This window comes from Epinephelus lanceolatus, chromosome 17, assembly GCF_041903045.1.
Source record: "Epinephelus lanceolatus isolate andai-2023 chromosome 17, ASM4190304v1, whole genome shotgun sequence".
Classification (NCBI taxonomy): Eukaryota; Metazoa; Chordata; class Actinopteri; order Perciformes; family Serranidae; genus Epinephelus; species Epinephelus lanceolatus.
This window is the reverse complement of record NC_135750.1, coordinates 11,434,376-11,458,812: the sequence shown is the minus strand read 5'-3', so window position 1 is coordinate 11,458,812 and position 24,437 is coordinate 11,434,376. Positions and strand designations below refer to the sequence as shown.

Sequence of the window (24,437 nt, the reverse complement as noted above, 5' to 3'; positions counted from 1 at the left end):
AAGATTTTCTTGCAAAGTTTCAAATAAAAAGGCCTTCATCAGAGCATCAGGGATATGACTAAGGTCAGGAGTACATGTGGCTTATTATTCTTGCTGAGTGAGGTGGGTGTCTGTAAATGCTGACTTCAGAGGATGACTCAAAAACACACACAGCTCTCTAAATACACAGGAAATCACAGCGAGGAGCAGAGAACGAAAGCATGTGTGAGAAAAGAAGAAGGCATGAGAAAAAGGAGAGGATGAACTTCCTGTCACAACAAGCTAAGGGTATCATGGCTTTAACTCAAGACCCTTCTTGTATGACCTCCTCCTCTCATCCTCTCAGTGGACAAAAAAAAAAGCAGAATATAAATATGCTACGCCATCTCTCAAAACAAGAGCAGAACAGAAACAATAACATCATCACTTCATTTCCAGGCAGCCCTCCTCATATGAGGCACGATATTTCTCCTACAATTCCCAGAGTGCCTTGCTGCTAAGAGAATGCTAAGCCACGCATGAATAAAGCATGGGATGTAAAGTGTTTTGATGATGAGTAGGGATACGGGGCTTTTATTCTAAACACTCTCGCTGAAGAGCAGGAAGGCAGATACAGTCCCATTAGACCAAGTGGGAGAAGTTCACACAGAGGCCTTCCAAGGAAGTATTTTAGACGTGTTGTCAAACAGAAGCATCATTCAGTACTAGCTAACATGTACTGAGATGCCTGAGTTCAGTAAGCATTTCAGAACTTAACCAGATGTCATCTGTTGGGCCTGTTTTAAAGTGTCACTGAAAACCAACCTGCTCATGCATCCTCACAGTCACACAAACTGTTCCCTCCCTCACACCTGAAGAAGTAATACTTGGAGCTAGAACTCACATCCCGATATCTCGCTCACAAGGGTGTTAGCATTGTGTTAACAACAGATCTATATTCAGTGATCACACCACAGCATCGGTAGAGCTGCGAGTTATAAACAGCTTCATCACACACACAGTGAGAGGGAGAATGGGTGGAGGTGAAACAGTGGTGGCACAGATAGAAATCACACCACGGCTCAACACATTTAAGTTAAGCACTTCTTGTACTTCATCCAGCAACATCTTTTAGAGTTCAGCAGGTGGTAAGAATGGCTCTGAATCTTTTCAGCTTTTTCTGAGGTCAGGGTGGAGTGGGGAGGTTTTATTCTGGATGGAGGCAATAACAGCAAAATGGAGGATCTGGATGAGTGTGCAGAAAGAAGGGGGAGGTGAGGACGGATGTGTTTGAACTGCAAAACTGGATGTAAGCCTCAGCCCCTCGGCCCCACCTGCTCCCCTGACAGAAGGGGTTAATCCCGCAGACATGCACACATGCAGCATTGTCAGTGCATACTAAAACACTAAATCGTGTGCATGTGAAATCCTCTCAGTACACTCACATGTGCACACAGTCAGTAGCATCGAGGGAGCTGTTGGCTGACTTGCCAGGAATTGATTTTTTACCTATGGATCCAGACGCTGAGGACCAAAAGACATAAAGGTCTGAGTGCAGTAGGTCCTGTTAATGGACACATCCAGAGTCCAGAGTGCTGAATTATCTTCCTGTCTCAACTTTTGAACTCAACAAAAACTAGAGGTGTTCTGATACCCTGTTTTTCCCCTTCCCTGTACCTAATCCAATACCTGAACTTGCCTATCAGCTGACACTGAGTACTGATCTGATATAAGTGTGCTAAAAGAATTGATAGCTGTAACCGTGTATGAATATGAAATGACTGTTAGCATCGTTTGGCCTGGCACAAGTTAAACCCTGTGTAAAATATAAACAAATACATACAGAAAATGAATGCCATAGAAGCTGCCAAATAACTGACTTTTTGCTAATGTTACAGTACGTTATTCACTAGAAATCAATTCTTCTTCGCTGCTCTAAATCAGCAGCTGCCGGTGGCTGCACAGTTTAACTTGCTGTGTAGGCTACGAGGAGCTGATTTCCGGGGAAACAGCTGTTTAATCCGGGTGTGAAACTACTTTAAAGTTTATTATGGTAATGGATCGTTGCATAGCCACCATACTGACATACTTGCTGGTACTCCATCAAGCATTTTAGGCAGTATTGAAGGCAATTCAAATACTGGTATCAGTATCAGAACAACTCTAACAGCAGCAGCAGCAGCAGCAGCAGCAGCAGTAACTCATTCTTCAATCACAAACTGTCTTTCCTCTTGCTCTCTCCTGTAGCTCAAGGACATCAACTCACCGTTTCTCAGTGCAGCAATATATACCCAAAGAGGCCAAAAGTATGGGGAAGAGTTTGAAGCTTAACATTAGACTTAAGCATTACAGACATTTCCATTTAACTAATGATGAGTGATGTCTGTTGTAATATTCAAAGCTCCACTAATAGACATTTTACATTCATAATAATGAGCGGCGGAGTAGAAGCAGGAATAATTTTGATTGACAGTTTTTACTTTCTTTAATTTAACCTTTGATTTCTCTACTTACTTCACTTACATGGAGAAACAACCATGTGTCAACTGCTTTAAAGAGGCTTTCATTGAGGAAAAACATGCATTTTGTATTTCAAATTACTGATCATTAAACTGGCTGAGGAATTTGCTTCAAATTGGCCTCACTCGTACACATGTGTTATATGTATGGGCGTGTGTATAATTTTTTAAGTGTGTCTGACTAAGCTTCTGGCCCCTGCAACTCTGCATGACACAGAGCTCAGCGTGGCTGCATGCCAACTGCTGCTTAGCTACCGAGACACACAGTCCTACAACAATAGATCTGGAGCTCAGTGAGACTGACTTTGCGGGCCGAGGTCAGGGATTGTAACAGCGTGCTGCTGACAGCGGGAACAGCAACCTCACACCTACAAAAGCCCTCGTAAAACTTAACTGCAAGGAGGCACGGATGACACCTGCCAGTCCCGCTGGCTGCCAACAGAGCACAACACATGACAAACAAATGTACATGCACAGCAGCAGGAGCAAGCACACATAAATATGTCTTCATGTTAACACGGAAGTGGGGCAACAGCTGCACTTTTCCTTTTGAGTCTATCGCCAGTCGAGCCGCAGTGCAACATGTCAAACTGTCCTATTTAGCATGCATGTATGCCAAAGGGCAACACATAACCATGCCCAGGGAAAACAGTATCAATCAACCAGGTCACACCCAAAGTTAACAGAGTCCTCTGCAGGATTTGAGTCCTGCACAAAGCATCTGTCTAGAGTCAAAAGGTGTGCAATGCTCGATGATATGGCAAGTCAAAGGGTGACACACTTTCAGGATCACAAGGCATCAAGCCTCCTTGGAAACAAACAACCTCACTAGAGGCAGTGTTTCTCGGCTGGTAGGTCAGGTACCAAAAATGGGTCAGAAAATGCTCTAACAGGGTCATGGACAAAGAGGAACTCAAAGAGGGAACCACAGTATGGTGTTAACTAATCTGCTAAGTCGACTGTATGGCTAGGTCCTGATTCATAGGCCTTAAGGCTTAAACTACTGGCTCATGTGACAACACTTCCCGTACCTGACACCTACATTATTATTATTATTTGCTGATGATATGTGATACTTAAACATTAAGTTGTCCCAGTTTCTGTACCTGCAACGCTTTAAATCCAGTACTGAAATCATCAATTTTCAACACAGAAATTGCTTGCTCAATGAATAGTAGGATTTATAATTTCCCAGAGCCTAAGATGGCATATTCCAATTCTTTGTTTTGTCCAACCAACAGTCCAACCCAAAGATATCCAGTTCATTATCATATATGACAAAAAACCCCACTGAATCTCACATTTGAGCAGCTGGAAATATTTGGCTTGACAATGTACCAAAATAGTTAAAAATTGCTGATTCAAAAACTTTATCAAACAAAGAAAAACATCCACATCAGGCACCTGGTCGGGTAGAAAAGAAAACCAAGACCTCCACACAGTGTGGCATCTTCATTACTGGAAAGTGGTAATGATATCCTGCTGGTAAAGTGGGTCATCATATCAATAAATAATAACAGATGCCTGGCATAGACTCAGAGGGGATGACATGTTTTTGGCTTTCTGGACATATGGAGCTATTTCATTTGAAGCAAACCTGCTGCCATGTCAATAATGGTATATAATAGTGCTGTATAGTTATGGTTACAATTTCATTTGATTTCATTTAATATCTGTTCTGTCATCTGTGTTCTAGTGCCGAGATTTTTAACAAATTAAATCCATCTTGCTTGGAGTTTCTCATATTAATTTTCATGCAAATTTCCCAGCTGTCTCCTGAATGTGTTTAGAAACCTGTGGTTTTTATATTCACTTTGTCTGAGTTTTGTTGTGACACTCCAGGAGCCACTGAAATTCTGCCTGCTGGGCTGAAACTAGGCATCAATACAATGTAGGCCGAAAGTGGATGACAGTTGTTTTGTTAGTGCTGGTATGGTGTAAAAATGAGAAATCTTAGGAAGGGAAAAAAAGAGCTCATCTTTTTACTTGTGGCTGCTGTGATCTTTGTTGGAGCCCTTCATCAAGAAGGTCATCAGATACTGAATCGTCCCAGTATTACTGGCTCTCACCACATCCTCAAACACTCTGAGGCTTTCAGGCGTTTCTCACCTTTCATGTTCCCTGCTAGCGGCTTGCGAGCGAGAGGCTTTGAGCTCCCCAGCTGCTCCATGTTGAGCAACACAATCACATGTTTTCTTCAAAAGCTCACAGAAAACTATTTTCCAAAAACAGAATGTCTCTCTTCGACTTTCCCTCCTCTTCAGTCTTTTTATCTCTCGTGACAAACGGCTTGTTCTCCTTTATCACAAATAGATGGAGGGGCTTTAACTTCTTGCTGCTATCTGTACACAAAACCAGTACCCTTTATACTGCACCACTGTTTGAATGTCATTTCCCTCTCTTGTGCCCACAGCTCCCTTTACAGAGAGGTGCTCAGCTCTGGGTAACAGCCCTTGATAGAAGTAACACAAGTGCCAAAAACCAAATCTGCAACCAGAGAGAAAGAACATTTTCAAAGAACACTGAGTAATGTCTGCTGTCAAATAAAAAACGGGCAGAGCAGAACTTGAACTGACATTCAGCTGGCACAGCAGGACGCCACCTGTGAGATAATCGAGAACAGAAGTTTTCAAACTGTAAGGCGCTTCTCCCCACACTGACATGATACACACATTTCTAAATTCAGTGTGACTTACTCTTTCCGAGGATGTCATTACCATGGAAAATTACGCTCCCTATAACTTCAGAACCTGCCTGAGACACATCACGTTTTGAAGTTCTTTTAAGTATCAGAGTAATCCCATGATAATTATTTGTACATCCACGGGTACGACACAAACAGGTAATAGCTTACTCAGCGTACTTTTAATGGCACACTAGTGCGACTAGAAAAAGAGGTTTGTGTCTCCTTAAACACCAACATCTGCTTTACTGAAGTGTGTTCTGTTTAATATCATTGTAAGCTGGATACCTTTGGACCCTTGGATTTTGAGATACAAGACATCACCTTGGGCTGTGGGAAACTGACAGCAAATTTCCATTATTTTCTGATATTTTTTAGATCCAATGACTAATTAAAAACAACCATCAGATCAATCATGAAAGAAACCGCCAGTGGCCATTTTGGTTCATTTACTAGAAGCGGTACACTTACTGTAAGAAACATGCTATTATTTGTGTTCACCTACTTTACAGTAGAACTTACAAAGATGCTTTAATGGGAGTAAAGGGAGTGGTTTTATTTCAGCTTTGCGTCAGCGGCATATATGCTCCAAAATCTTTACTTCCTGTGACATCCATGTCAGGTTTCTATAACCCAAGCCTGCCTGCATTAAGAATATTACTGCACAGGCAAAATAAATTACCTGCCTTAGCAAAAAGTAACAGGAAAGGCCTAAATTCAAATGATAAACAATAACAGTAAGACACAAACTTCCAGTAAGCTATGACAGGGCCTGCAGGCACGAATAATAAGACAATGGCTTTTCTAGATTTTTTAGTCCCAGACACAGAAGTCTCACACAAACACACATATCTCATCACAGTTACTAATAATTAATTCAAAGCGTGATAACTGCCTCAGTTCAATGTTCCATGAGGAATTAATTTCCTCTATTGTTTTATTCTTATCTCCCTTAATCTCACTCTTTTTTTCTTTTTTGACTGTTTTTAAGATTCTCTCGCCGGTGCAGATGTGTCTCGTCTTTTCATGTCTGCAGATGAGAGTTATGTTTTTGTAAATACCTTGAATTTGTTTATTATTTTACCTGCATAAGCAATCTTTTTCAACAATAATTCATAATATAATTTGCTCCTCAAAGTAAATTGATTGATTGAACACTACAAAAATGTACATGTATATTATCAGCCATGTTTATAAGCAGGAATCTGCAACCTCAGAGAAACCAGCAAGACACTAACTAAAGTAAAGTAAGTGGTTTGGTAGATGGTAAAGAGCTTAAATGTGAACTACAGAGCAAACATGACATGTTGGGAGCGAGCACGCTCAGCTGATCTACCTCAAAAGCTTTCTTTGTCAAATTCTCCAGGAGGAACTCCAATGCACTTAACCTGTGTCCTGTTTGGAGAGCAGTCTAAGTATTTCAGCTCAGTGGAAGAGAAAAGGCACATCCATGTGCTTAAACTCCTGGCCTCGAGGAAAAGAGGTGATTGCTGCTGCAGTCAAACTCCAATCGAGCGGCAGTGAAAAGGTCTCTTGGGAGGCATTACTGCAAACGTAGCCAAAGTAAAAACAGCACAGTCCCGTTACAACAATATTCAATCCTCTGAAATACAAATGTTTATATTCAGTTTAAACTACAGTGACAATATGCATTACAGTCAGCCTATGATGTGTTGTTATGTGCATCCAAGCAAGTCTCTATAGAACCATTTATTACTCAGTAAATCTCTGTAAAATGTGTCCCACCCACACACACACACACAACTCTCCCATGTCTCCCACTTCTCCCATATGCACAGGACCCTTTTGATAGATGAAAAAGTCTTATATAACAACATATTAAATAATGAGAACGGTGTCTTGCTGTAACATAATGAAGTTATATGTCCTAATAATGACAAAAATGTGATGTAAGATGAAAATGCTAAAAAACTTTTACTGGGAAACCTTTTTTTAAATGGTGGCAGCAATAGCCTGTCTTACCCAAGCGACTAGCAGAGTAGTACAGTGTAAAATTAACGTTTGCCAGAATTAAACAGCTGTGAACTGTGAACAGTGAGAAGGGATGTAACGTCTTCTACAAGCTTGTTATTTAAGACTCCTGAACTACTACATAAAACCTCAGTTAGAGGCTCTGCCATTAACTTAAATAGAGGACTTAAAAATACAACATAAGCTTAAAATATATTCCAGTCATCACACGGGATAAACACAAGAACAACAGTTTGTCTCTAAGATGACCTCCATGCGGAGGCAGAGCCACGCAAATGCCTCAAATCAGAAACCTCAACTTCCTGTGACAAACACCAGCTGTTTGGTACAAGTTAACTAGCCAGCGAGTCTTCAGCCAGCTCACACACAAAGAACGACACATTTCTCAGCTCAAAATGACCAAAAAAAAAAAAGATATTATAATATGATAATAATACAAGGAGACGGGGCTTCTGCTTCACCTCTGAGTACAGCTAACATGATGTTTGTCCGAGTGAGAGCTCTAAATAGATTGTTAGCTCTGGAATAAAACATATTTGGGGAAACTGTTTCGTATGAATGTGTTTGATGTTGCAGGGTAAAAAGCCTTATGGATCTGGACATTCACTAGGGCTTGAAAGAGGGCAAGAGCATGAGATGAAAGGCTTCCTTCAGTTTCTTGTAATGTCTTTCACTGTTTTTCCAAATGGTGTCTATAGTGGAGCATTATGCGGCACATCATGCAGGAGGTTTTACAGTTGTAGGAAAAGGGAGGACTGCCTGGTCTGACCATAAACCTCATCCTCGTACTGCAAGTGATGCTTGCCTTAAAAACACTTCAATCTTAACGACACTCAATAACAAGCCAAAGCATGTGTTAACGCTACAAATGAGGTATTTTGGAGATTTCCTTTTCAGTGTGGGAGGCTGCATGTGTGTGTGTGTACATCAGTGAGGATTTACTCTGTAATGCGAGGGAAATGTATTTGTGTGTGTATTTGTGTGGGTGCGAACTCGTTTCCAGACGCCCCGGGTCTGGTCTCCAGTGTGTAGAGTTGCACGGTCGGGTCAGTGGAGAGGGATTGGGTTAGCACACTGTGAAGATTAGACGCTTGGTGACTCGGAAACTGATCTGTGGGGTGGAGGGGGGAGCTGGTAAACCTGACGCCAGATTCTCTTCTATCTTACATTCTGGCTCTTATCCTCGGTCGAACTTGTCTGATCAATGAACATGAACAGATGGCATCGGCATGCAGAACATGAAGAGAAAGAAGAGGAACGAGAAACATTTTTTCTCTAGTATTTTTGCAAAATGTACTCAAGTGTTTAAGCGTAATGTGCATTTGTCCTGAACATAAGGGCTCCACTTTGCTCATGCCTGTTGCATTGACCAGTGTCTTGATTATTACAGTGGAGATAAAGACCTCTATATGACTACTTCTGAGTCTTAACACAACACACTAGGGATTTTCTCAATGACTAATTTCCTTGACATTTAAACAGGACTTGAGACATCATGTTTTTGACATCAGGAGTATGCAAAGTACACTCTGTGAAGGACTTGACGTTAACCAGGCTTTGTTTAGCTGACGTAATCAATGAAAAACTAAATTACTGGCCACTATCTGGAACTTGCAGAGCCCTGTGATAGTCTGGCAGCCTGTCCAGGGTGTATCCTGCTTCTTGCCCAGTGTCAGCCGGGATAGGCTCCAACCCCGTGCAACCTTCAAGAGGATAAGCAGTTACGGATAATGAATGAATGAATGAACTTGCAGACTCCACAGTCTCCAGATGGCTCCAGAGTCAGGATATCTCTAGATAGCTGTAAGACTTGTATGTCAATAGTCAGACCTTCATGTTGGTTGAGTGGATGACAAAATCTAAAACCTGCCAGGCCAGCTTTTGGTTAACGGCTATTGTTAATGTTCCAGCCTGCTCGCACTCTTCTGCAGTGGTTCCAACACCTTTTCCGTTTCTCACTGAATGTAAAGATTTAAATGTGCTTGATTGGATGTGCACTGCGGTGCAACTGTAACAAGCTCATGATCTCTCCGTCTCTGTAGCTGGCAACTGTTCTTCCTGACTCAAATGGGAAATGATCAGATTTTCATTTCCATTCACACAAAAACTCCAGTGTACCGTCTCAAAATAAACCCACAATGTGTCCTGGCACTAAAAGCATTTCCATCCAGAGGAACTATAAACCCAACAGGGAAAATCACTGCTGATGCAACATTATAGAAAATTAATGTAGCATGCATTAAATCTCCTGAAGCTCAGCTGGGTGTACACACACAGATAAGACTGCATTATCAATACAAACCAGAGTGTTAACTCCTGACATGAGTTACTGAGTGGAAGCTTGGATAATAAAAATGAAATCATTTAGGATTTCATGTGTGCGAGTGTATGCGTGGTTTAAATATATTCATTTGAATATTTTATTGACTACTCCAACGCTAAACACACACTGGAGCATGAACACAGGAACATTTCTGTCTCGCCAAAGACATGCCTGTAGCCGGTCTGCTCCAAAGTGATTTAGAGTCAGCATGTCGATGCAGACACCAAATCCCAATTCCCTGCCCACTCAGAGGCAGGCACACACTTCTCATGTTCAATGGTCCCTAGAGGTGTTCTGCTGTGTGTCTCTGTGTGTGTGTGATCCAATATTTACACCAAGATGGAAACACACAGTACGCCAAAAGCACACAAGCATCATGACACGCTGCTTGAGAGGAAGGACAAAATAACATTGGTCAGAAAACTGGGGGCAGAAGGTGGTGATTTAGTGTAACCTCTAAATTTAATTTATTGAGAGTGCTGTGAGATCATCTCTATAAACAATAATCTAACCATATGTATGCAGATTCTGTAGGCGAGGGGACAGGAGCTTGGTACTGGATGCAATCTGGTTCCTTTGTAGTCTGTGCAGCGTATTGATCAATCACATTTGAGCGGCGGGTAAACAGCGAGTGTGAAAAGACAGAATGAACTAGCCACAATGCAATCTCAGAACCCACTGGTATGTCTGACAATTGTTTAGCTTTATATCTGCATTTATATGCGAATATATATTTTCAGAGATCAGGAGAAGTTACCAGCACACAGAAGAGGAAGTCCAGATTTCCGCTAGCTACACCAGATCTCCTTAAATATTGGCTGTTGCCCTTGGGAGCTTGATCGTTGTCAGACTGATAGCCGATGGGTTCCCAGATGGCTATGACATGATCCCTTTACATCCATACAAGAAATGTATGCTCCTTTTTCGGACAACAGTTAGACTTAAAACCCAAGACTACACTATGTTCTATTCAAAAATAACAGAGCAGTAGCTGAAGTCAGGTCTGCGTAACACAAAACTGTCCTCAACCAGTACAATTCAACGTAATAATGTAATCTATAAAAATATCGTCAACGAATCAGTTAATCCTTATGTCCACAGAGTCAGAAAATGGCAATAAATACCCCACAAAAGTTCCCAGAGCCTAACTCCCATGGGGGCAAACCCAGTTATATCGGCCTCTCTGAAAATAAGGAGCCAACTCAGGAAGAACCTTGGCCTGCAGGGCCCTTCTGTCCACTCTCCAGTTCTTAAAAACCACGCCTTCAAACCCTCAAACACAGACCCAGCATTCAAAACTTGGCACGATAAGGGTATCATCAGCATCAAGGATCTATACACAGACGGTATTTTCTCATCTTATGCAGAACTCTCCTCCAAATTTCATTTACCAAGCTCCCACCTTTTCCGTTTTTTCCAAATCAGAGATTTTGTTAAAAAGAATTTCCCCCATTTTCCTAATCGCCCCCGAAACTCTGATAGACACCCTACTAGCCGTGGACCCCAAACGAAAAAAATGCATTTCAGTGTTGTATAACTCCCTGTGTTCGACCACCTCAGAACCTCTTAATTTGATCAAGACTGCGTGGGGGAATGAGTTGTCTATGGAGCTGACAGATCAACAATGGACTGCTGCTTTAAACTTGGTTCACACCTCCTCCATTTGCGCCCATCACGACCTGATTCAATGTGAAGTTCTCCACAGAATCCACTACACGAATGCGAAACTAGCCAGGATCTACCCCACCGTTAGTGATACCTGTAATAGATGTAACCAGTCCCCTGCCAATCATTCCCAGAGCCAAAAGTGATGTCTTAAATGTCTCGTCCTGAAGATATTCTTCATTTTCAATCACAGGAGAGTAGCTAAAACCAGAAAATATTCACAGTTGAGAAGCTGCAACCAATGAATTGTTGCCATTTATGCTTAATTAATTAATTACTCATTGCAATTCAGCAATGAAACTAAAACTGCAACGATTAGTCAAATTAATCGATTAAACAAAAAAAGTTTCCCAAAAAGATGAATCGATTATCAGAATCTGCTGATTAATTTGCTGTCAACTGACTAATCGATTTAATTTCAGCTCTAATCCAGAATAACAAGCGCCTCACAGGTTTTCTACAGTGGAAAAAAGCCTCTAGTGAACTAATGTACTGAGAGAGAGTCTAGTCATCATATTTACTCCTGCTGCACCTTATGGCCACATAATAACTAGGATGATTTGACTGCCACAAAATATATATATCTGTCTTCGCTGGATCTGATTTTATTTTGTTTGTGTGAATCATCAAAGTTGAGCAGGACTGTAATTCGCTCTAGATGAGAGAGGCTGCCAAATGCCTGAACTGTAAATGTGAATAAACAGTATGCTTACTGTGTGATGAACAACCTGCTTGCTCAGGATGGTGCACACATGCTCCCTAACATGGCAAATGAAAAATTAATTAGCCTCGGCCCATCTGTCTTTTTTTTTTTATCACCCTTTCTACAGAAACATATTACAAGACATGCACACTCTGTGGTGTCTGGGCTCTCTGGTGTAACCATTAGCCTCCACCAGAGAGCTTATAAACTGGTACACAAAGCAGACCACTTCCCTGTGTGCTTCCAACACAGTGAGTCTACACAGACACTTAAGTGGGCAATATTAAGCCATGGTGAGCTACTTTTAAGAGGATCTTCCATAGCTGTGACTATGACGGAAAAAGGAGTAGTCGGTAACAAGGCAGATTAGAATAATCCACTTGGGCTTGATGCCAAACACTTGACCTGAGGAAGCGTTGCCACAACAATGCTCACACTCATCAGCTATAAACAGCAAGGCATGAAATATGTGGAGCGGGTCAGGAAAAGGACTTGAACATTAGAAACAAGGTGAGGAATGTAAACCCGAGCTGTGTTGTTGAAAGCAGATGTGAACATAGTGAAGATGGCATCAAAAGCCATCGGGCCTCACGCTTAACAAAACCAACACGTGAGGACACATGCTGAAATGTCCTGGAAACGAGTTCTAGGCTGCTGAAAGGCCAACATACATCACACCTCTCTGACCAATTTCACCCGTGAACATCGCACGTCAGCCAAGGCACCGATCCCCTTAAGAAAAACACACATTTTAAACTTTGAAAGTATGCAAAGTGCACTGAGAACCAGATCTTTCCAAGTGCACGACAGCGCCATTCACACCTCCGCCATCCACTCCTTAAAAAGCAGACTGGAGTCGGACCCTTCGGCGCCAAATTCCTGCTGAGAATTAAATTAACTCATCAAAACAAACTACTGGTTGCTCTGGAGGCTGCGAGGGACTGGCATCTCCAAAGAATCCAGGATGCAGGCCCAGTCCCCAGGGTCCTCAGTCCGCGCCAGAGGTGCTGGACTTGTCTAGGGTCAGTAGACTAGAATACACGTCAAGCTCTTGTTTCACTTTGAAAACAAATGTGTCATGTCATCTCAAAGTTTCCTTCTTCCCACCGTCCAATTTACTGTCTAATAAAAGCAGCTTAGGAAGAGCATTAAAAACAGTGGTGGTGGTTCCTGTTTTTATTTTTTGTCTGTGAATAACTTTTGAAATATGTGTGTGAATCAGACTTCCCAAAATCTAACTTAGGCTCCATTTAATGAAAATAGAATTAAATAAGCCTGCAGAAAAGTGGCTGAATAACTCAATGCGTGTGAGGAGTGGAAGGAATTAATCTAACATAAGGGGCTCTAGTCTGTGGAGACACACTGACATATTCTTCAGACTTTTAAAAAACAGTGAAAGACAGAAAACTATTCAAGCTAAGGCTAGGACTGTCTGTTCCCAATTTATCATTTAAGTGTGTTAAAATACTGTACGATGTAAAATTTTACAATGCCTGCCCTGTGTTTTATTCTTTTGACTTTAAATCCATTTTTCCTCCCTAATTTGTTATAGCCAGTTTCCCTATAGTGTAATCATTGGCTGCTGCCAACTCCACTGTGGAACCAGTATGAACCAGTGGGACATTAATAGTGAAATGCAGTTTTTAGGGATGATACCTACAAATGTTTTTCTTATGTTATGTTATCTAATGCTATAAAACGGGGATTTTACAACATGATTGACAACTGTTCGAGCCAATCAGTACGCTTGCATTCAGTGGCACTGCTCTCGACTGGTCGGACCAGTGTATGGGTGGGAAACTTGACTCTGCGGAGATTGCTACTGCACAGACTCTGGCTCCAAATCATGTCACCAGAGCAAGATGGCAGCGACCGTATGTGGGTTATTTTAGCTTCAGACGTGTCATCCATATTTATTTACAGTCTATGGTTCACACTAATCAAACGAACTGGACTTTAGGGTCAAGAGAAGCCCCCTAAGATAATCAACTTTCAGCTCTATCAGCTTCATCTGACAGGAGAAGTAACATTTATTTTAAAAATATGTGATAGTTTTATTAGTTTAATTTTGTTTCCTGCCTACAAGCATACAATGACTGGAATACAAAGATACAGTGATCTCAAAATAAATGTGCCATATAAATGTGAATAAACATGGACATGATGACATGGTGAACTGTGAAAAAAAGTGAGTGACCGTTTCTTTCATTACAGTTCAATCATGCTAAAATATATCTGGAAAATCTACTGTAAGTGTTTGTTTTTGTTGCTCTTTGTTCATTTTGTAACTAACGGTTGCTTTTTTCAGTTTCCAGGGCAGGTCTGCTGCCTGTGCTTTGTCAGAGCAGCCTACTAGTTTTTCCTGTAAGCGGTGCTGGGAGGGGGCTAAGCGATGACAGAAGGCAGGGGGAAGAAATAGGAGGGCCGGCGTTCGAATTACAGTCTCATCAATGATTCAGTGAGAAGAACACAGACCGGCGTATGCACGCAGACAACAAACAGCCCTGCTGGTGGACGTGCAACAAGACACAAACCCATGCAGTGTCTCGCACACACAAAAATCCAGAGAGACGCAGACATACGAGCATGTGAAAGCGTCTGTGGCACACGCAATCAGAGAAGTGAAATGCATGCATTCATGCACACAAGGATGTACTGTATACCGACTGACCATCTAAACACACATGGGTGTATGGCAACATGTATGGGCAATCAAACACACACTTCAGTGCGTCTACAGCCAAGCACCATCTCCTGATTGTACAAAGCACACAATGTGACCTTCCTAGAAGCATGGTGCAGCAGAATATGTGGGGCTCAGTGTGTGTGTGTGTGTGTGTGTGTGTGTGTGTGTGTGTGAGTGGAGGCATTCATCTGCATTCAGTGCAGCAGGGAAATTACACTCCCTATTTAAACTGCTGTTATTCACTTGAACACATATTTAAAGACTTTGCAAACAGCTTGTAGTGCTGTATAATTCAAATGACTGACAAGTGCTCAACGAAAACTCATTACTGAAAGGTGTTATTGGGGTCAACATATGTTAATCTCTAGGCATACAATACAGCCACATCATGGATGCTCAGTACACCACTATGGAGGGATGGGACACAAACACTGAGCTGGAATACTGAGGCAGCGATGCTTCGTTTCTTCACAGCAGATATTCTCCCTCTGAGCTGCTCTGCTTTCTGTCACTTCAGCCTTCTGCCAGTTTATGTCTGTTTGACAAATGAATGATGGCACATGTGTTGCTATGTGTTAAAAAAAGTTCATGCACACTGTTTAATCTACACTGACCCTAAAAACATGTCAAAATAAAAGCTTTTTAAAATCCAAATTATTTTGCCTTTTAGGGGGCAGCTTTCCAAACACGCAAAATGTTGTGATCGTAATGTGAGACAGTTGAATTCACCACTTGCTTTTTGCTTTCAATACTGAGGGAGGAATGCCAAGGACACATGCATCCTGCAGCAACTTTGTTAACAGGTTTATGGTGTTGAACGGCAGAGCACCAAGTGTCATTTAGTTGCCATAAATAATAATTTGTAGAATTTAGCAAGACTGAAATATTTAGGCTTCATCATTTCACAAAGAGGCCAGCTGTCGTTCGAAACAGGATGTGGGTTAGAATTGCTGAGATTGGTACCCTAAACTAAAAATCATTACAACAGTGCCTTAAAAACATCGGGGGGAAAAAAGTGCGTGCTTCAGGCTGATTCATGTTTCCGTTCACCGTCCGTTCCTGTTTGGATCCTTGCAGTCTTGGTTAAGGTTGCATTTCTCTGGGGACTGAAAAGGGAGCAGTGTATGTAGGTCTAATTGTGCTGCACCTGGTCATAGTTTGTAATCATTAGCCTCTTGTCCAGCCGAATGAGACAACCTAGTGCTCAGTGCTGCTGTACTGAGGCTTCAGTGGGGTTAGTTTGGGTTTTGGCAGTACTTCCATCTCTTAGTTCTGGCTCTATCTCCAGGACATTTAAAAATAAAACAGACGTAAGATTTCTGGAAATGAATGTCTAAACAACAGTTTCCCCATGTTATGTAATCGATTACATTTCATAATTACTGATTCTGTTTCTGTTAAACATCCCAGCAGCTGTCTGCCGTTGCAGTGTTGAGCACAAGGACCCTCAGACTTAAATTATTTAATGGATTTTCAGCAACAACTGCCCAGTCTTTTACTGCATTCACAGAAGCAGCAGTGCTCTCTGGGGAAGCCTCAACAAGTTACACACTCAACTGTCTGTGTGTGTGTGTGTGTGTGTGTGTGTGTGTGTGTGAGGATGTACACTCAAGCTCATTTGAGACAGGAAGGTTGGAAAGTGAAGCAGGAAATGGCAATCATGCATGATCAGAAGGGAGTTGGTAATTACAGGTCTGCGTGTACGTATGAATATGTGTCTGCAAGTGTGTGCGTGTGGAAGAGAGAAGGTGCCAAATTACTTCAGTAGTTGTGGGTGCAGTCGCCTGTGTGAACTACGCAGTGAGGAAACCATAGAGATGGTATCGTGAGAATCACACAAACGCACACTCACAACACTTTCTTACTTTCACATTGCATGTATAACCTCAGCAGTACTTTCAGTTCCTGCTTGTTGAAGTGAAGGATTCTGCTGATTTAAAGGCAAATTAGGGCGAAACAGGCGACATTTGAGTCTGGGCGAGGTGCTGAACACACCCAAAACAAAATCCGAGAAAATGAAGAAAGCCATTCTTCAGGTGCCCAGCAAAACATCATTCACAGTAGGAAATGAACACAACCACTTGATAGTTTTGTCTACATCTGGGGCATTTCAGCACTCTACAAGCCATTTTGGTACATAAAAAATATCAGGAGGTCTTACTCTACTATAAATCTAGTAGGGTGGTAAAAACAAAAAATAGGAAGAAGGCTCAGGGTGTATTTGCCCAAATTGTAGAAGTGGTCTGTTTCAATGTTACGACAGAACCATATATCCATTCAGCAGTTACATGATAACGTATGCATGTGCAATAGTCGCACTGCAAATGATGCAATGTAATAAGGCAAAGTAGGCCCAGCATGGTTCACTATATGAATCATTTTACTGCATGATAAAATATCAGAACCATAAAATGTCTCTTTTTTCATGAAGTCCATCTGGTTTCAGAAATATCACCAATGACAACTGTTTTCAAGGCAGACTGATTAATCTGGCATGTATGTTAATGACACCAAGTGCTAACATGCTGAATATGAACGTCTGCATCCAACAATAGTTAAAGTACGAGTGCAACTTATAATTTCTTACATTATTCATTATTTTCTTTATTAAACAATGAATCTAATTCATGAAATGCTACTTAATTCTGAGAAGTGTTAACTTCCCAAAAAGTGGAGTTTTCTAATGTCTTTTGTTGTCTGATAAACAGTCGTAAACCTACAGATATTCACTTTTCGATTATATTACACAGAGAAAAGCAGCAATTCATCAAAATGCAAAAGCTGGAACAAGCAAATGTTGCTTAAGAAATACTTAAATGATCAATTGATTGAACACAGATTAATTTTCTGAAGTTCAAATGAAAAAGGCTGATATTTAAAAGTATTTTGGTTCCTCTCTCACTCTTTCCCCATGGACCTCCAGAGGTTAAAAGCTGCACACATGGTGAAATTATTCCATTTGTTTCATCTCACAATGTTTATTGCAAAAGGGGGAAATAAAACATCGCCATGTTATTGGTTTTTCCCTCCAACATGTTTCAGCTCTTCTTGTGTCAGCACATCCCTGACATTAACAGACATTTTTTCCCAGAACTCCACCAACATTTACAAATAAGGTTTCTATTCATGAATTCGGTCGGTTTACCGTTAAAGTAATAAAGTCAAAGCCAAACAGGACTGTGAACTCCCCAACAGCTTGTTTTTAAAGGAGCTGAACAGCCTCACTATGTCTCAGTTTCCCCCCTCCCTGACTTTTCTGACTCAGGTATTGGCAGCAGGGGGACAAGCAGTGGTGTTACTGTCAGCGACTGAGAAGCAAAAGGGAGCAAAGAGATAAACACAAACTAAGCATGAAAGAAATCAGAAAAGTATTCTTCATTTGTATGGAACAAAATGGGTGACCATTCTGACCCCTGTGCATAAATATACCACTAAAATAGCTCCTTAAATAAATAATAAATAGTCCCCTCAGAAGAGCAGGATTAAGACAGATGGTGTGATGAGGAAAGCACACACTCACAGAAAGAGAAAGGACCACATTGTATGATGTGTATTCAGCTCTTGTGCAGGTGTACTAACTCTCCATGTGCCTTATCCTCTTTCATTATGCATTCTTTACATTACATGCTATTACTCCGAGGAGACGAGATTTAAATAATTTATAGGGTTTACAATAAACTGTTTTCTCCACAATCTGATTTCACATAATTCATATGATAATTTGGATGTGTAGTGACCTACGGGAAGCATTTTATTATTACGTGAAAATAACTGGAGGGACTTGGTTGTTGTTTGTTTTTCTGGTTTATGAATTCACGCAGCACCTTTATGCTCATACTTGCAGAGTTACATGAAATCTGTTTCCTCGTCACGACAACAGTTGCAATGATACTGCAGTTTTTGTTGCATCCCTTCAACCAATAAAACATTTCTGTCTCTTTGCCACGTATGAAAACTGCAAGTTATATGATCAACAAGACCAATAAGACTATGCAATGGGAGGGTTTTCAAGCTCTTGCCTTGCCATACAGATGAGCTAAGCAAACGTAACTAGCCATTGTTGGCTAACAGGTACAACCAACACACTGGCTAATTTTTCCAGTTGCAACTTGCACAGTTTCACATAGTTTTCATGTCAAGATGTTGACTGTGATTACACTGTAAAAGGTGTGTTCATACAGAACACGAGGTGAATTTTAGGCAGCACAACTGTGTGTTAAGTCAGTGCAAAGATGCAAGTGGGCATGAACGACTGTGAGTTGTGTGAATTGGTGTCCAAGCAGGTTGAAAATGCCTTAACTTCAGCGACAAATGCACACTCATCCCAAAGCTTTTAGGTTTCCAATTTATGAACATATGGAGACGTGAGAAAAGATGGAAAGAAACAAACAGAAAAGCCGTTTGGATCACATAAATACAGCCCTGCAGTTAAATCCATGCAGTAAAGAAGCGCAAAAATTAATTTTGTGCTCAGCCTAAACACACCTGAGTATATGTACTTCAACGCCCCCTCAACACATGAGTCAATCATCTAGTTTCTTGCAGTATTCACCTTGTTAGCATAAGAAACTGATCGATAGAGTAGAGAGTATAAGAGAGCTGTACCGAGCACAGGCAGCCTCAAGCAACACTATGGAAAAAGGCTGGTGGTTTAATGCCCCCCTCCTCTTTCCTTCCAGTACCTTGCAGAAACAAGGCCATAAAAACGTGCCCACTGTCTGACCCACTTTCCATGACAGACATAATCTCCCTCTACAAACTTCAGCCTGTTTACCAGCCCAGCAAAGAATAAGCCGGACCGAGAGGAGAATGCCAAGCTCTTCACCCACAGCAGGGGGAAAGCTGCCGCTCAGCTGTGCCGAAGATTACGCCCGCGGATCCCCGCTGAGCTCAGGGGCCCTCCCTCATGACACTTCACGCTATAGACACGTGCACACACAAAGATAAATGCAAACAATCACACCAAAACAAAAGTCTCCCCTCATGACGAACATGCTGTACACATCATTAGGGTTTAAAAGGGTGCAAACACACACACAGCCGGTTGGCATGTTCCTGATTTGTTGGTTTGAAACTAAAACATACTCGCTCATCACCAAGGTGTTAACCGCTAACTGCTGGGATGACTGTTACAGCTTTCATCTATTTCCATTGAGTCAACGTGCAATTAAAGTATGTTTCCACACTGTTCACACTTAGCTCAGTCTACAGGGCTCAGCAGGTACAATAACAAGGGTAAAATGTTTAATAGTTTACTTTAACTATTTATTTTTTCTGACAAATTAGACATTTGTTGCCTAAAATTAAACCAACTCCTAAAATTACTTCAAGGGTGTATATTAGGGGTGCTGAAGGAGGGGTCGGAATGTTAAGCTGTGTGCTGTCACTGAGTTTTGCTGCTGTCTTTTGATCCGACAAGGATTTAAAAGGAAGTCATTAGGATTTTCAGAACTATGAAAACTACATTTTAAGACAAAATCATGTCCTGAAATTTACAACCACTGCAGCATATATTTAATATTTAAAAGGCACAGCTGCCTTCTGTAATTCTGTTACAGTATTTTTTTATGTTTTTCATGGTCATACTGGATCAAGAAACTTGCTGACTATGTACAAGACCCTGCAAAGTTTTTCACAGACGTAAAACAATTTTAAAATAATAGTATTGGGGCTATGAGGTTTTTTTTTTTAATTCCTGGACAGCAGTGATAGAGCATCCAGCCCAGACCGAGACTGGGAGGCCTCTCTGTGTCCCCACAGACCGGGTTACTAAGGATACAGGCAGCTCTGAGCCTCCATTAAGACATCAGAGCTCTCTCTGCGCTCCCGTCTGACACCACTGGCTCCGGTTTCCACCCTGTAACTGAGACTCTCAACCGTGTTGGAGAACACACACACACATACACACACACACACTCGGGCCCACACCCAATGCAAATGTGCAGACACATACATGTATGTGCAACATAGCAAACACTGCGTCCCAAACACTTCACACTTGAAGTTATCACCATTTAAAGGACTGTGACTTTAAATAGTCTGCACAAAAATATAGAAATGATTCTTCAGCCTTCTTTCCAGCAGGACTGTTTTAGCAGGTATCAGTGTTGCAACTTGAGTCTTGTACAGCTCTCTATACCAGATCCAGATCACTGTTTTATATCTGATATGGACTCTGAAAATTCAGTGTAGCCTGCTACACCAGTTAAGTTGCTTGATGTTGATTAATCTCAGAGATGGAGTTGCAAGTGTTTAACATGCACATGATTTCTTCTACTGTGTCTTTGCTGCACTTTAAGCTTTTCAAACAAACACTTAAATAGTAATTCCCTTCATTTACACCTTGCTTACATTTCTCCTGTGTTTATCTACACACCAAATAGTAAAAAAGTTTTAGGACTTCAAAAGCAGATGCAGCCAAACAAGTACATTGATGCAAAGTTTAGGTATTAAATGCAGCTCTCCTGCTAGCATACTTTGTCCTTACTGCTGATAAAGTCCCAATACCAATCAGTCTTGTTGGGCTGGTTAAAGTCACTGAAAGAATGACATGCACCGACCGACACCATTGGCAGCAAGCTTCCTGATTTATCATTGACAAGCAGACAATGGAAATAAGGCCCGGGGCATCCTGGTGGAGCAGATTGAGTTAATGCACGTCTGTCTCTACTGTGACATTTCCAACCTGGGGAAGGGAAGTCAGCGAGATCTCCATCTGGCAGCAACACTTATCACATCATCGCTTTACCAGTACTGAGTGAACAAGACAGAGGGTGGAGGGGTGGAAGAGGAAAGAACGAGAGTGGGAGGAAAGGAGGGGGTGAGAGACACAGAGAGGCAGAGTGAGATGGGAGATAGAGAAAGAAGGGAGGGGAGGGGATGTCATTAACTGGCAATCAAGCTTTGGTAATGGCAAGAGTCCGTGCATTTGCTTAATTCCTTATCAGGCAATGTTCCCTTTCTCACTCAACTTCCCCCCTCTCCCCTCCCTGAGACAGGTCAGCATGCAGACTGGAAGTGATGTAAAGTAATACCTGCATCTCTGAAGCCTCCACACACACACACACACACACACACACACACACAGATACTCTGCTCACTGGAGGTTTTATCTTTATAGAGCCTCTGATTTCCACAGAGGTAAAGACTAAACAGGTGCATTAGTATGTGCAGAGCACTTGACAAAGATCAGCTCTCTGCAGCTGCAGCGCCCACAGTAACAGCCCTGTGATGACTTACCTTGCTGGGTGCACGGACATGACTAAATGAGGTGAAGTGGCGTTAATAAACGAGCAGCTCGTGGTCACACAGCCGTTGGCAGGACAAAGCAGGTGACGGTTAATAACACCGGCTAGTGCTGAATTAGCCGAGCTGGCGTTAACGGCTGTGTTATTGGTGTTTTAATAATGAAGTCAGGTGTAAACATGTACTTACTGCGATATGTAAATGATGAAGTCCTTTTGTTGCCTTCGCCGCTGCTAGCTTCTCCACCAGCTGCTGCCTGGCTGTCCCCCAACTTGCTGAGGCTAGCAAGCTAGCTAACTGCTCCACCGGCTTAAATAAAAGGAGATTTCGTCTTTAATTTCTTCCCCTTCTTTACAAAAATAAAAAAATAAAAGCAAAAACCGTTAAAAATGGGAGCCGATGAGAGCCTGTGTTATTTGTTTTCCTCTCCTCTGGAGTTCAGAGTTGTAAATGCTCACCGTAAGACAAAATATCCACGGTGTTTTATGTTAAATGACAGGCTCTCCGCGGTGTGCTGTCCTTTGTTGTGAGCATCTCAACGTAAACACAGAGCTGAGCCTTTCTGCCCGTTCTCTGGCTCCCAGCGTGACGTAACGCCGTGGGCGGAGACAGCGTCACCGCAAAGGATGCTGGGACTTGATGTTTTACACGCTGCTAACCATCTGACTCGAATACAGGTAGGATTATACCGATATTCACGTCGTTTTCTTACGGAACAAATGCAAAAACATAGTATAAACTTACTCTATTGCAAGTGAAAGTCCCAAACTCAAAATATGTGTATGTATAAATAAATTAGTAAAACAAATATCAGCAAAATACTGTGGTGAAAGGAGTATTGACAAAGTAAAAGTAGAATTACCAAACTGAAAAAAATACTCCATTACAGGTGAAAGTCCTACATTTAAAATTCCACTCGTGTTTAAATACATGAGTTAAACAGATGTCAGCAAAACGGAGTGGTGAAAGGACTATTGACATGTAATACCCAAGTAACAATACTCCATTACAAGTGAAAGTCCAGCATTCAAAGCATTCTGAGTATGTAGGCTATAAATAGACTAAATAAACAATAGAGCTGTCAGCAAAATACATATGTATTCTACCTGTTGTGAAATAGCTTTTTAATAAGTAAAAATAAAATTACCACCCTGTGATAAACAGAATTTCCTATTCAGAAATCAGAAATTTGGAGGGAAAAAAAATCAGAAATACTTTATTGATGACTGGGGGAAAACTGTCAGTTGCATAGAGACTTATTAGAATGATGATAATGATAATCATAATAATAATTATAATCAATTTGTGCCAAAACCTCAATTAAGATTCTAAATAATGTCGCTTGATGTTTAGGAGTTGTGTTTTGCTTATGGTGCCCTGTTGTGTGTTGGTGTTATGTGCAATACATAAGTGACTGATGTGCAGTACTATTATGTGTAGTATGTGTTTTAATATTTTTTTTATGGTGTATGCTTTTCATTTCATCTGGACTATTATTGTAAGGCAGCAATACTTGTGCAGCTCCTGAGTCCAAGACAAATTTCCCTATGGGGAAGTATAAAGTATAATAATAATAAAGTTTACTTGAGTAAAAGTAAAGAAGTATCCGATCAGTAGTGAAGCAAAAATATTCTCATCACATGGCCCCTTACAAAGTGTTAAGTTATGATGCATTACTGTGCAAGGAGGAGTTATGAATCAGATGGTTGTATGTACTACGCTTATACATGGATTAGCTGCTTGAAACATCTTACATCATTGTGTATCCTGGGTATAATCTATAATTCTGGGTCTAATATCTCAGTTTGCAAATTAACTAGTCGCTGCAGCTGTCAGATAAAAAAGTGCGACACCTTTAATAGAGTAAAACTCATATTTTAAGTCTCTTAAATATTAATTATCTTAAAGGTCAGTGCCTACAATCTAATGGCCGCAGTACTTGAGTAAACACTCTCCACCTTTGGGTGAAATCAATGACCACATCTGTCAAACACAAAGTGTTTTGGTTTGACACACAGCAGACGGTCTCATGAACTCACCTTGAACACCAGCAAGACCCTCAGCAGCTCGTCTGCCTCACTGCCTCCACGTTGAACTTTGATGTGAATCTGTGGGACTCAGGCTCCACAGACACACGTGACTGTCTCTCCCTTGTTTGCCCTTTTATGCTCGCTTTCATTTGAAACACCTGACGTACCATGAGTGCTTACATTTTCAGCCTGGGTGGACCCAACAGTTGTTTTAGTCTGTGTTGCTGCCACCTCCATCTTTATATTTATCTCCAGAATGCTGCATGTCTTCTTTCTACTGTAAACACACGGGTGTGTGGGTGCTATTATCTTCTAGAGATAATAAGTTTGTTTGTTTTGGAAACAGTTACATTACCCAAGGTCATACGGTATCTGGTTTCTTTGCTTTATCAGGCACAAAATATTTATTTTGCATCCAAAATAATGCAACCTGGACTTTGGAGACTTTCTTGACTGCTTGTGTGACTGTTTAAGTTTTTGCTATGGTTTGGTATAAATAATAAAACACATGTCTGTCACTGTCTTTGTGATTTAAGTCATAGAAATGATTTAATCTGCATCAAGCTACAGAACTGCATCGAAAACATTGTGTAAGAAAACTGTAGCATTTAAAAAAAAAGTCTCTCAATGTTG

General features: G+C 41.2%; 1 protein-coding gene across 1 annotated transcript in view; it reads right to left on the bottom strand.

The window, feature by feature from the left end:
* Positions 1-22,320, bottom strand: part of peli1b (pellino E3 ubiquitin protein ligase 1b) — a 40,067-nt gene extending 17,747 nt beyond the window's left edge. The window contains exon 1 of the mRNA XM_033613447.2: positions 21,964-22,320. The gene's annotated coding sequence lies outside the window, so the exon portion shown is untranslated. The remainder of the gene's footprint in view (positions 1-21,963) is intronic.
* Between the last annotated feature and the right edge of the window lie 2,117 nt (positions 22,321-24,437).